This window comes from Perognathus longimembris, chromosome 9 (assembly GCF_023159225.1).
Source record: "Perognathus longimembris pacificus isolate PPM17 chromosome 9, ASM2315922v1, whole genome shotgun sequence".
NCBI classification, from domain to species: Eukaryota; Metazoa; Chordata; class Mammalia; order Rodentia; family Heteromyidae; genus Perognathus; species Perognathus longimembris.
The window spans coordinates 28,313,268-28,326,002 of NC_063169.1; the positions used below are offsets into that span (position 1 = coordinate 28,313,268).

Here is a 12,735-nt window from a genome sequence, read left to right on the forward strand (position 1 = left end):
TGAGCCACAGCGCCCCTTCTGGCCGTTTTCCATATATGTGGTGCTGGGGAATAGAACCGAGAGCTTCATGTGCAGGAGGCAAGCACTCTTGCCACTAGGCCATATTCCCAGTCCCAGTTGTGATTTTTTTTTTAATTTTTTTTCACCTATGTCTCCTTTACTCATAACTTAGTTAATGGCAAGGAAGGAAGCTCTCAACTTAGGGAACGATAACTAAATTTTAAATTCCTAGAACATGGATTCAAAAGTGACTGACACAAATTGGCTGACACCATAAACTGATAAAAACCTGTTCTTCTGGTGTATCCTTGAGGATTGTTCCACTGAAGTTTATATTTCAAAAAAATTACTTAACATTATTGTAATAAATGATCACTTTCATAGTTCCAGATGTAGCTTAGCTAAACTAGTGAATGCCCTAAATTAGATAGATGGCTTTTGAAGCCTATACATTGTTTGGCCCTTAACCTTTTACATCTCTTAGCATGGAGGACAAAGAAAGCTGTACATTGTTGCTTGAGAGTATGTACATTTTAGGCCTGATTGTATTTGCACTGTCAGTATGGCAAATGAGTGTCCTCCTATAAAAAAAAATTTTATTCCCATACTTTTTCAGAGAAATAAATGTCTACTTCTCTGTATTTATTTATATTTATTCAAACACATGAAAGTCACTATTTAAAATGTGGGTTAAAGAAGGGATGTGGGAGAAATGGTGGAGAGGACAGAAGAATAGACCCTCAAGTGACCCTATAGCGTGTATTAATTATGGGACAAACCTGGAATAGGCAAAAGAAATACAAGTGTAAGATAGGATATAGTGTATTGTTCCATCCCTAACATAGTTTCTCCATCTCTTTTTCTTACAATTCCCCCTAATCATTCCCTATCCCAAATTAAAAAAAAAAAAAATTGGCCAGTCCTGGGCCTTGGATTCAGGGCCTGAGCACTGTCCCTGGCTTCTTTTTGCTCAAGGCCACTAGAGCCACAGCGCCACTTCTGGCCGTTTTCTATATATGTGGTGGTGGGGAATTGAACCCAGGACTTCATGTATACAAGGCAAGCACTCTTGCCACTTGGCCATATTCCCAGCCCCCCCAAATAAAATGTTGATGTTAAAAATAAACCATATATAGATTTATGGTCCCAAAACATTGAACTACATTTTCTGCTCTCTAAAAACCAATTTTTACCCACTAGGAAGAAAAATGAACATTTTTAACAGTTGAGCCTGTAAGATGATTTCTCACTACTTAAATCAGTAGAGAGGAAAGCATTCTCTGGGGGAAAAGATAGTATCGATTGACTTGCAGTAGCTTCCTTGAGTTTCCACAAGGATTATCCTAAAAGAAAACAGAAATAAAGCCACAGAGATGTTTAAGCTAATGAATACAAGGATGAAATTACTTATTTTCCTATGTAAATTTAAGACTAGGATATGCTTATAGTGTTATACTCATGTTCCATCTTCTATCTAGGATTCTCGAGAGTGCAGGTTCTCTGGAGTACAGGTTCTCACCTGTTTTGGTCTCATGGCTCTATACTTCCTTAAAAATAACTGAAAATAACATCCCATCTTTGTGTGGGTTATAACTACTGATATTCATCATATGAAAATTAAAAACTGAAACTTCAAAATTATACATCTATAATGGATTTAAAATAGTGAAGCCACTGTGTTACCAACAATAGGCATTCTTAATTAAAGCTGTATTTTCTTTTTTGTTCTTTTTTTTTCTTGTTTTGGGGCTTGAACTTAGGATCTGGGCTTTGTCCCTTAGCTTTTTTGTTCAAGGCTAGTGCTATACTATTTGAGCCACAGCTCCACCTCCAGCTTTTTTGGTAGTTAACTGGAGATAGGAGTCTCATGGATTTTTCTGCCTGAGCTGGCTACAAACTGTAGTCCTAAGATCTCAACCTCCTGAACTATTAGGATTTCAGGTGTGAGCCACCCCCATGCCCACCAAAAGCTGTATTTTTAAAGAAATAATGAGAAATATGACACTGCATTACATTTCTCAAATCTCTACAATCACTTAGCAGAAAATAATTCTCATATCAACTTTCTGTTTGAGTTTAATCTTATGTAATTAGCATATCAAGTATTTTCTTCAAAATTCTACTGTATACAAATGAAAGAAGGCAAATAATATCTTATAGCTTTGGCCTTTACCCCAAACCTCTGGCTCATGAATAAGTTATTTACATTCATTTTGTTGGGCATGAGGACAGATTTTTGGGGGCTGAGGCAGTGGGGTCATGAGCTCATGGGATATTTAGTGAGATTGGGCAGGAGATGTTTCTCCAGAGTATCCCCAGGGTATATTATCTAGTATTATAAAAATAGAAAATGTTTTCTATAAAATTAATACAATGGACACATACATTTGATATCTTGCATTTTCCAGACTTCAGCAAAACTATAGTAATTCAAAAAACTCAAAAGAATCAGGAAAACAGGATTACAAGAAAGAGAAATTAAAAAAATTTAAATTGGAAAGCAGAGAGCTAATGGTACTCAGGGGTAGAAGTGTACTTGGTAAATGTAAGTCCCTGGTTTCAATCCTCCAGAGTCCCCTAGAGTAAAAACAAGAAAGAAACACACAAAAGATTCTCAACCTGAAAAGTATTAAGACTAGCACTATGAAAAATAACTCACAGGTAGATTCTGTTTTAAAAGGAGGTGGGCAACTCTTCAAAAATACTAGTGGATTCAGGAATTAGGAGCACTAGGTCTCTCTAAAATGAGGGAGAAGACAAAGATAAAATGAGAGGATTGGTCAAGCACCAGTAGTTCATGCCTGTAATCCTGCCTGTTCAGGAGGCTGAGATCTGAGGATCACAGGTCAAAGCCAGCCAGATCAAGAACATCCATGAGACTGTAATCTCCAATTAACCATCAAAAAAGTCAGAAGTACAAGTGGTACTCACTAGATACTATGTTAAAAATGAACTATACAACTTGTGGGTGAAGATGAGAGGGAAAAACTGGGAGAGAGCAAGGCAAGGGATGTCACTGTCCAAAAAGAAATGTATACTTGATCTGACTTATGTAACACCTTTGTACATGACCTTTACAATAACAATAAAAATTAATTAAAAAAAAATCCAGAAGTGGAGCTGTAAGAACACTAGCCTTGAGCAAAAGAAAAACTTTAGGGACAGCAACCATGCCCCAGGACTGATATAAGAGAGAGAAAGGGATGGGGGGGGAAGGGGATGCGAGGGAGAGAAAGGAGCAGAGAGAGGAAAGAGGAGAGAGATGGGCATTAAGTCAACTTTGTATATCAATTACAGAGACAAGTCCTTCAAGTCCTTTGTTCCAATTCTTTAGTTGAATGGTTTTTGGAAAACTCAAAGAGAGAGGAAAAAACAACAACCCAGATTCTGATACCTGTAAAACCTACTAGATGCTCTTAAGGTAGATCATAATAAATGCAAAATACAGTCTTGGAGCTCTCAATCAGAAGTTTTAATGGCATATGTGTAAATATGGATGCCCAAGGGTCATAAGACAATTGAAAAAACTTTCTAACATGTGAGAGAGATCCAAATAAGAAGGAAGTACTGGAGGGGAGGAAATAACTTGAATGAGCAGAGATGATGTAGGGATCAAAAGATGTTCAGAAACTATTTTAGCCTGGCACTGGTGGCTCAGCCTTGTACTCAGGAACCTGAGATCTGAGGATTAAAATTTGAAGCTAGCTGGGGCAGGAAAAATGAGACTTTATTCTCTGATTAACCACCAAAAAAGCAGAAAGTGGAGCTGTGGGTCAAGTGGTAGAACACTGGCCTTGAGGAAAAAGTTCAGGGACAGCACTTGGGATGAGTTAAAAACCCTAGGTGTAGGAGGATGGGGGGAGGGGTGACACCCAGGGAAGCCATGGCCCATTGAGTGCTCAGGACAATTAGTGAAAGTAGACTTACACCATGATACTTTTTCAAAAAAGTGCCAGAACTCAGCCTTGTGGTAGTAGCTCATGCCACTCAGGCGTAGCCTCTCAGGTAGCTAGCTACTCAGGAGGTTGAAATCTGAGGATCACAGTTTGATGCCAGCCTGGTCAGGAAAGTCCAAGAGACTTTTTTTTTTTTGGCCATTCTTGGCACTCTATCTCTTGAGCCACAGCACCACTTCTGCCTTTTTCTGTTTATGTGGTGCTAAGGAAGGGAACCCAGGGCTTCATGCATACTAGGCAAGGACTCTAAAGCTAAGGTACATTCCCAGTCCGTCCCCAAGACACTTATCTCCAACTAATCATTAAAAAAAAGCCAGAAATGGAGCTGTGGCTCAAGTGGTAGAGCACTAGCCTCAAGTTGAAAAGGCTCAGGGATAGCACCCAGGCCCTGAGTTCAACCCCCAGGACTCTAAACTAAACAAAAGCTGGGAATATGGCTTAGTGGCAAGACTGCTTGCCTTGACATGAAGCCCTTGGTTCGATTACTCAGCACCACATATACAGAAAATGGCCAGAAGTGGCACTGTGGCTCAAGTGGCAGAGTGCTAACCTTGAGCAAAAAGAAGCCAGGGACAGTGCTCAGGTCCTGAGTCCAAGCCCCAGGACTGGCCAAAAATTAATTAATTAAATTAAAAATAAATAAATAAACAAAACAAAAAAAAAAACCTCAAAAACAAATTATCAAGTAAGTATGATAGATAGTGGGTAGCAGCCTTCTCAACATCAATACTGGAACAAAAGGACAATCTAGCACTGTTTTAAAACCTAAGGGGAAATTATATCTAACAATCATAAATATGAAGACAGAAAACTCATTTTTAGAAGTGCAAGTTCTCAAAAAATGTACCCTCTAGGCACATTTTCCCCCTAGGAAGCTAATGAAGGATTACACACACACACACACACACACACACACACACACACACACACACGAAAAGTGTATGAATACTATCCCAGAAAAAGGGAATCTAACATACAAGAAAGGTGGGATTCTAGATCCCATGAAAGTATCTCACCAATTGGCTGAAGAATAACTTGTCAGATAGCTTTGGGAAAAATCTCTTCAAGGTTAAGGGGATAGACTACTTAGTGTGCTTGAATAAGTTGGGATTTATACCACAGAAGATGCATTTGAATTAAATTAGTGCTAGCAGTGGTACTAGACACCATGTTGAAAATGAAGTATACAACTTGTGGGTAAGGAAGGGAGGGTGAAAACTTGGGAGACAGTGAGGGAAGGGGTTAAATTGTTCAAAAAGAATTGTATACTTTATCTGATTTATAACTGTAACCCTTCTGTATATTACCTTTACAGCAACAATAAAAATGCATTAACAATAAACAGTAAATTAGTTTAAGCTAGGCGCTGGTGGCTCATGCCTATAATCCTAGCTACTCTGAGATCTGAGGATCATGGTTCAAAGCCAGCCTGGAAAAGTCGAGTCTCTTATCTCCAATTAACCACCAGAAAACAGGAAGTAGAGCTATGGCTCAAAGTGGTAGGGTGCTACTAGCCTTAAGCAAAAGAGCTCAGAAACAGCACCCAGGCCCTGAGTTCAAGTCCTATGACTGACAAATAAATTGTGCTAAATACGAAGGAAATTAAGCTAAGGAATTACTCCTTAACTGTCTTTGGGACAATTCAAGTCTAGAGAAACTTGCATTCATACTTTTTTCTTTTTACAAATACAAACAAAGCATTTATACAAACTGACTACAAACCAGTCATAATAGAAAACAACATATATTTCAAATTCTTAAACACAGTGAAATAAAACCAGACACAAAAAGAATATCCTTAACAAAGATAAGTACTACTTGAAATTTTTAGATGTACTAAGTCATGAATAGGAGAAATCATAAATCAGAACATTCAGATCCAAACCACAGGATAAACCCAACATATTAAAATTTGTAGGCTGCAGCTAAAATAATCTTGAGAGGAATCTATATATGTGAATGTTTTCCTGTTGTTTCTACTGTAACTTTAAAACACACACACACACACACATACACACACTAATACAATATGAAACATGAATTTCCTTATATGTTTTGGGGGAGAAACGGGTAAGAAAGATTAAGTAAAAGTTTAAAACTAGCCAATTGAACTGGGCTATGTCAGAATATAAAATAAGTACATTCAACTCAAAATGTACTAACCACCTCAGTTCACCAAGTTTTATTAGCAATACTCATCTGTGCCTGGTGTTACAACTTTCTGTCTAATTGCAAAACTCTCCTTCAAACATTTCACAGTAACTCACAAATTGCATCCCTTCTGTCACACACTTTCTTTCTGTTGTCTTACTTCCACAAATTTCAGATCTTTTCCAAAACCTTTTTCAAGTTATCATCTTTACTGCAGTGATTATGTTTCCACAAATTTCAGATCTTTTCCAAAACCTTTTTCAAGCTATCATATTTACTGCAGTGATTATGTATTCCATATTCACGTAATGGTTCTTTTCTCTGTCATTACTGTAGACAATGCATACAAAAGAAGTCCAAGAGAAGTCATTGGAATATCTACATTTTGGATCCAAACTCAACATCAATTGTAATTCTACTCAAATGTAAGGATTAAAAAGTATAATTTGAGGGGCTGGGAATATGGCCTAGTAGCAAGAGTTCTTGACTCATATACATGAAGCCCTGGGTTGTATTCCCCAGCACCACATATACAGAAAACGGTCAGAAGTGGCACTGTGGCTCAAGTGGCAGAGTGCTAGCCTTGAGCAAAAAGAAGCCAGGGACAATGCTCAGGCCCTGAGTGGCAAAAAGGCACCATGAGCCAGGCGCTAGTGGCTCACATCTGTAATCCTAATTACTCAGGAGGCTGAGATATGAGTATTATTACAGTTTGAAACCGGCCTAGGTAGGAAGGAAAGTCTTGGTGATTCTTGTCTCCAATTAACCACCAAAAAATAAAAATAAAAACCCAAAAGCTGTAAGTTGAGCTGTGGCTCAAGTGTTAGAGTGCTTCAGCCTTGAGCAAACAAGTTTGGAACTCAGTACCTAGGTTCTGAATTCAAGCCCCAGGACCAGGCAGAAAAGAAAAAGAAGAAAAAAGAATGAACTGTAGACTGTAGCCAAAATCTAATTAAATGGCTGATATTTTATTCCTCCCATATTTGTCATTTATCTTCTTTTTCTTTATTATTCTATCAAGTTTCTTTTTATTGTTTTCCATACATTAGAGGCTCACCGTTTTTGACTGTGGATACTGTGTCTATGAACACTGTTTAGATTCCCACACTAACTTTCCCTTGCTCCAATTCTCCCTATTTAATTTTCATACCTGCTTCCATTTCTCAATAAAGGATAAGATCCTTAGATTCCTTGGTGGACCGGTTCTATTTCCCTACACTTATTCTCTTTCCTCCATCAGGCCTCTGAGATGTTTTAATCTCCCTTTCTGATGTCCTTTTATGACTTTGCTGTCATGCCCCAAACTTCCAAAGTTAGAGAGTATCATTAATTCCTTAGTTAGGATAAAAAATTAAATTTGTGTATATATGTATAGAAAAAAGTTCTGTTAAGACAAATTATTCTATTTAATGTCTCCTGTTTTAGAACTCACTTTTGGTAAACGTATTTCATTTTTAATCTATTAAAAAGGGTCTTGGGGAACTGAGGTCCTTGCTCAATTGGTTGAGCATTCTTTTTTCTTGCCTATCATGTGGGAGGCCCTGGATTCAATCACTCTACACATACTTACAAAATAAACAAAAGACATCTATACCACCAAAAGTAATCTATAGATTCAATGAAATAAAAAATTTTACTACCATTGCTCACAGAATAAGAAAAACCAATCCAAATATTTATATGGAAGCATATAAGAATTGCAAAAGCAATTCTAAGAAAATACTCTGGAAGTACCACAATACCATACTTGAAAGTACACTACAAAGACACAGTAATGAAAACAAACATCCTGGTACTAACATACAAATAGCCTTGAAGACCAACAGAACAGTAAAAAAGACCCAGAAGTAAAACACAGCTACAGCCAGCATTATAATATTTGGCAAAGAAGTTAAAAACATCTATAGGAGAAAAGATAGTCTCTTCAACAAATGGTGCTGGGACAACTGGCTATCCCCTTGCAGGAGACTGAAATTGGACCCTTATCTTGTACCACATACCAAAATCAAGTGCAAATGGACCAAAGAGTCCAAACTAACACCTAAAATTTTAAACTTATAGGGAAACTAAAAGCTATAAGCACAGGCAAATATTTTGAGTAGGACTCCAGATGCCCAGAGGGTGGGAGCAAGAATTGACAATATCAAACTGACTATATCAAATTAAAGAATTTCTGCAAAACAAAAGAAACAGTCACAGATCCAAGAGACAACTCATGGAATGGGAGAAAATCTTTGCCAGCTATTCAACAGATAAAGGATTAATATTCAGAAATACAAAAAAACCCCAAAAATAAACAAATATCAAATGAAGCAAGTCAATAAATGAGCAACTGAACAGAACTGAACAAGAAGAAATATGAATGGCTAGTAGATAACAAAGTAATGTTCAACATCCTTAGCTATAAAAACCACATTAAGATCCATCTTCTCGGGGCTGGGGATATAGCCTAGTGGCAAGAGTGCCTGCCTCAGATACACGAGGCTCTAGGTTCGATTCCCCAGCACCACATATACAGAAAATGGCCAGAAGCGGCGCTGTGGCTCTAGTGGCAGAGTAGCTAGCCTTGAGCGGGAAGAAGCCAGGGACAGTGCTCAGGCCCTGAGTCCAAGGCCCAGGACTGGCCAAAAAAAAAAAAAAAAAAAAAAAGATCCATCTTCTCCAATCAGGAAGGCTGCCATCCAGGAAACAATGAATGCTGGTGAGGATGTGGAGGTAAAGAACATGGTGAGACTGTAAACTGGTACAAAAATTATGGAAATCAGTATGGAGATTCATCAAAAGACAAAAATCAAACCATCCTTATGACCCTACCATACCACTATATGGCATATATTTGAAGAAGTAAATCAATTTGTCAGAAAGATACCTGATGCACTGCTGACAATAGCTCAAGTGCTCTAAAGATTTTTGATATGTGTGTGTATCTGTAAATATATATGTACACACAAAACTTAGACTATTACACAACCATAAAAATGAGATCATGTGGGCTGGGAATATGGCCTAGTGGCAAGAGTGCTTGCCTGGTATACATGAGGCCCTGGGTTCGATTCCCCAGCACCACATATATAAATGGCCAGAAGTAGTGCTGTGGCTCAAGTGGTAGAGTGCTAGCCTTGAGCAAAAAGAAGCCAGGGACAGTGCTCAGGCCCTGAGTCCAAGGCCCAGGACTGACGAGAGAGAGAGAGAGAGAGAGAGAGAGAGACAGAGAGAGAGAGAGAGAGAGAGAGAGACAGAGACAGAGACAGAGACAGAGACAGAGAGACAGAGAGATCGATCATGTCATTTTCAGGACAATAAATGTTATTGGAGAACGTCATACTAGGACAAGAAAAACCTGCCACAAAAGAAAATAACATGTGCTAAAAGATAAATTCGTACATAGACTGAAAAGAAATATTCATGAACATGTACATACATATTCGTATACCTATGTATAAACACTGAATATGAATCTAAATACACAGGAAAAATACATAGGAGGAAAAGGGGAAGAAAGAAAACAAGAATGAATAAATTTGGGAGGACAGTGAATAATGTTTTAATGTATTGCAACTATATATGAAAGCATCAAAAGCCTCAATGAAAGCTGGGCTAACACCTGTAATCCTAGCTGAGATCTAAGAATTGAGGTCTGAAACTAGCCCAGGCAGGAAAGTTCATGAAACATAACCCCAATTAATCCTAAGAAAACCGGAAGTGGAGCTGTGTCTCAAAGCACTAGCCTTGAGCAGAAAAGCACAGGGACAGCAACCAGGCCTTGAGCTCAAGCCCTACAACTAACCACACACACACAAAGAAAAAACCTCAATGAAATCCGTTAATCAACAGGGAGGGGGAGGGGAGAGCCAGGGGATGGGAAACCAGCTTGGGGTGTAGGGAAGTGTACTTTAGGCTAACAAGGAGTATAAAAATGATGAATATGGTCAAAGTAGGTTTTATCTATAAAAATCAGAACAATAAAATCTGTTCAAATAGTCTGGGGAAGAGGGAAAAGGGAAAGTGATAAAAGGGATAAAATAGATTGACTGGAATATATTGTAAGCATCTGTGGAACTGTAACAATGAACTCCCCTTGTGAAACTAATATAAGCTAATAAAAATAAAGAAAAAAAAATAAAGACCCCTGGGAATCCAGCCTACTGAAATAAAAATATTAATACACTTGAACATTTAAATACAAATGAATTTCATTCACATGACTTCATAGTAAAATGCCTAAAGCAATATTAAGTACGGCAACTAGTTACCTCTTAAATGAAAAGTACATGATTGGGAAGATGATACCCATGTATTGCTTTGGTGTGTTTTGTGTATGTGTGTATGCACTAGTCCTGGGTCTTGAGCTCCAAGCCTGGGTGCTGTCCCTGGGCTTCTGTACTCAAGGCTAGCACTCTACCATTTGAGCCACAACTTCACTTTTGGCTTGTTGGTAGATAACTGGAGATAAGAGTCCTATGGACTTTCCTGCCCAGCCTGCTTCTTCAAACCATGAACCTCAGATCTTAGCTTTCTGAGTAGCTAGGATTACAGGTGTGAGCCACCAGCATCTAGCTTATTATTGTTAGGTCCTCTCCCTGAGGGCTCCATGTAGATGCCCCCACCTCAATAAGTCTCCACCCAGTTACCTGGGTAACCTGCAGACCTGGAGGCAGTTACCTCCCCTTTACCTGAGGTCACATCCTAATCCACCTGGCCACACCCCTTGCCCCTGCCCTAGATATAAGGCAGGGCTGGGTGGGGGTCGCTCTCTCTCTCTCCCTACTTTAAAAAACCTAACAATTATAACTTACTAATACAAATGGACCTTTACCAACCACAACTTCACTGGTTCCTGGTCCATCAAAAACTCTACAGGGGACTGGGAATATGGCCTAGTGGAAAGAGTGCTTGACTCATATACAGGAAGCCCTGGGTTCGATTCCCCAGCACCACATATATATATATAGAGAAAACGGCCAGATGTGGCGCTGTGGCTCAAGTGGCCAGAGTGCTAGCCTTCAGGAAAAAGAAGCCAGGGAAAGTGCTCAGGCCCTGAGTCTAAGGCCCAGGACTGGCAAAAACAAAAACAAAAAATCTCTACAGGCAGAATATGTATTTGAAGTCCAATTACAAATGAGATATAAACCACCAGTAATTAAAACCAATCAAAACTAAAATAAACATCTATTTTTTGCCAATCCTGGGGCTTGAACTCAGGGCCTGGGCACAGTCCCTAAACTTTTGAGCTCAAGGCAAGGTGCTCTACTACTTTAAGCCACAGGACCATTTCTCACTTGTTGGTAGTTGATTGGAAATAAGAGTCTCACAGACTTTCCTGCCCAGGCTAGCTTTTGAACCATGATCTTCAGATCTCAGCCTCCTGAGGATTACAAGTGAGAGCAACTGACACTCAGCTTAAAACAAACTCTCAAATGAACTGTTTTCTTTATAGTGGTGAATGGGGAATTCAAGTTGCAATGGGAGATAAAGAAATAGGTCAGACGTGTACACACACACACACACACACACACACATACATATAATAAAGAGGAGACATATATGCTTGTTATATAATCTGAAGACAAGAGTGATGGAAAGTAGAAAGGTTGGAGGTAACATATGCATATTTTAAAAAAAGATCCACTAGAAAACTGAACACCATTTCTTCCTTGGAAAACAAAGAAAATGAAAACTGGAGATAAAAAGATGAAGAAATTTATTTGACTGCCTGAAGTCTTCTCAATAAATTGTGAGAATTCAATATTAGCAGTGAGGTGGTTTTGTTTTTTTTATTGTCAGGATGATGTACAGAGGGGTTACAGCTATATGCTTAAGGTAGTGATTACATATACATTTCTTGTCATACCTGTTATCCCCTTCCTCATTTATCTCCTTCCTTCTGCCCGTCCCTCACCCCAACCCTTGCTTTCTCATTTTTTCAAAAACCAAAATATAAAATAAACAGAGATCTTATCCTTAAGATGTCCATTGTCACTCTAGTCTACAATGCTTATGTCCTCTATGATTAGTAACTGTAAAACAATTCCTTCCAGATCAGGTGTTATATACATATACATCTCTTTTCTTTTGCTTCTTGTAATCTGTTCCTTCTTTTTCTCTAATTTTCCCCTCTCCCTGCTGCCCTTGAGTTGCTTAGTGTGTTCTCCTCAGTGCCCATTGCAGCTGTTGGGCCCTTTCTACTGTATTCCCCCATTTTCCATTCATTCTGCGTCCTCCTTCCTGCTTCTTTCAGATGTGTACCTGTGTACATCTTGTGTGAGGAAAGGGTATAGGGTCCTTTAGTTTCTCTAAGATTGATTACAAAGAAGTCTTTTGCATCTTTATCTTTGGTGTTCTTTATAGCCAGGATATTAAATTATGTACATTACAAATTTATGTACATATAATTTAGAGTTTGTGTGTCACTTCTGGGTGCCTTTCTCCCAAGGCAGCCCCCCCCCCCCCCCGCCTTTTGTTTTGTTTTGTTTGCCTGTGAATTGGTACCTTGGGTCCTGTTTTCTTTGTCATGTCTCTTTGTTTTTTTATTTCTAACATCCACATATCAGGGAGACCATGCACCTTTGTTCTCTATATTCTAGGCTTGTCTCATTTGTTTTTGTTTTAGTTTTTGTTTTGCCAGTCC

The 12,735-nt window shown here is 38.7% G+C and overlaps 1 protein-coding gene across 3 annotated transcripts in view; it reads right to left on the reverse strand.

The window, feature by feature from the left end:
• Znf292 (zinc finger protein 292) overlaps positions 1-12,735 on the reverse strand; it is a 74,895-nt gene that overhangs the window by 42,314 nt on the left and 19,846 nt on the right. The window lies entirely within an intron of this gene.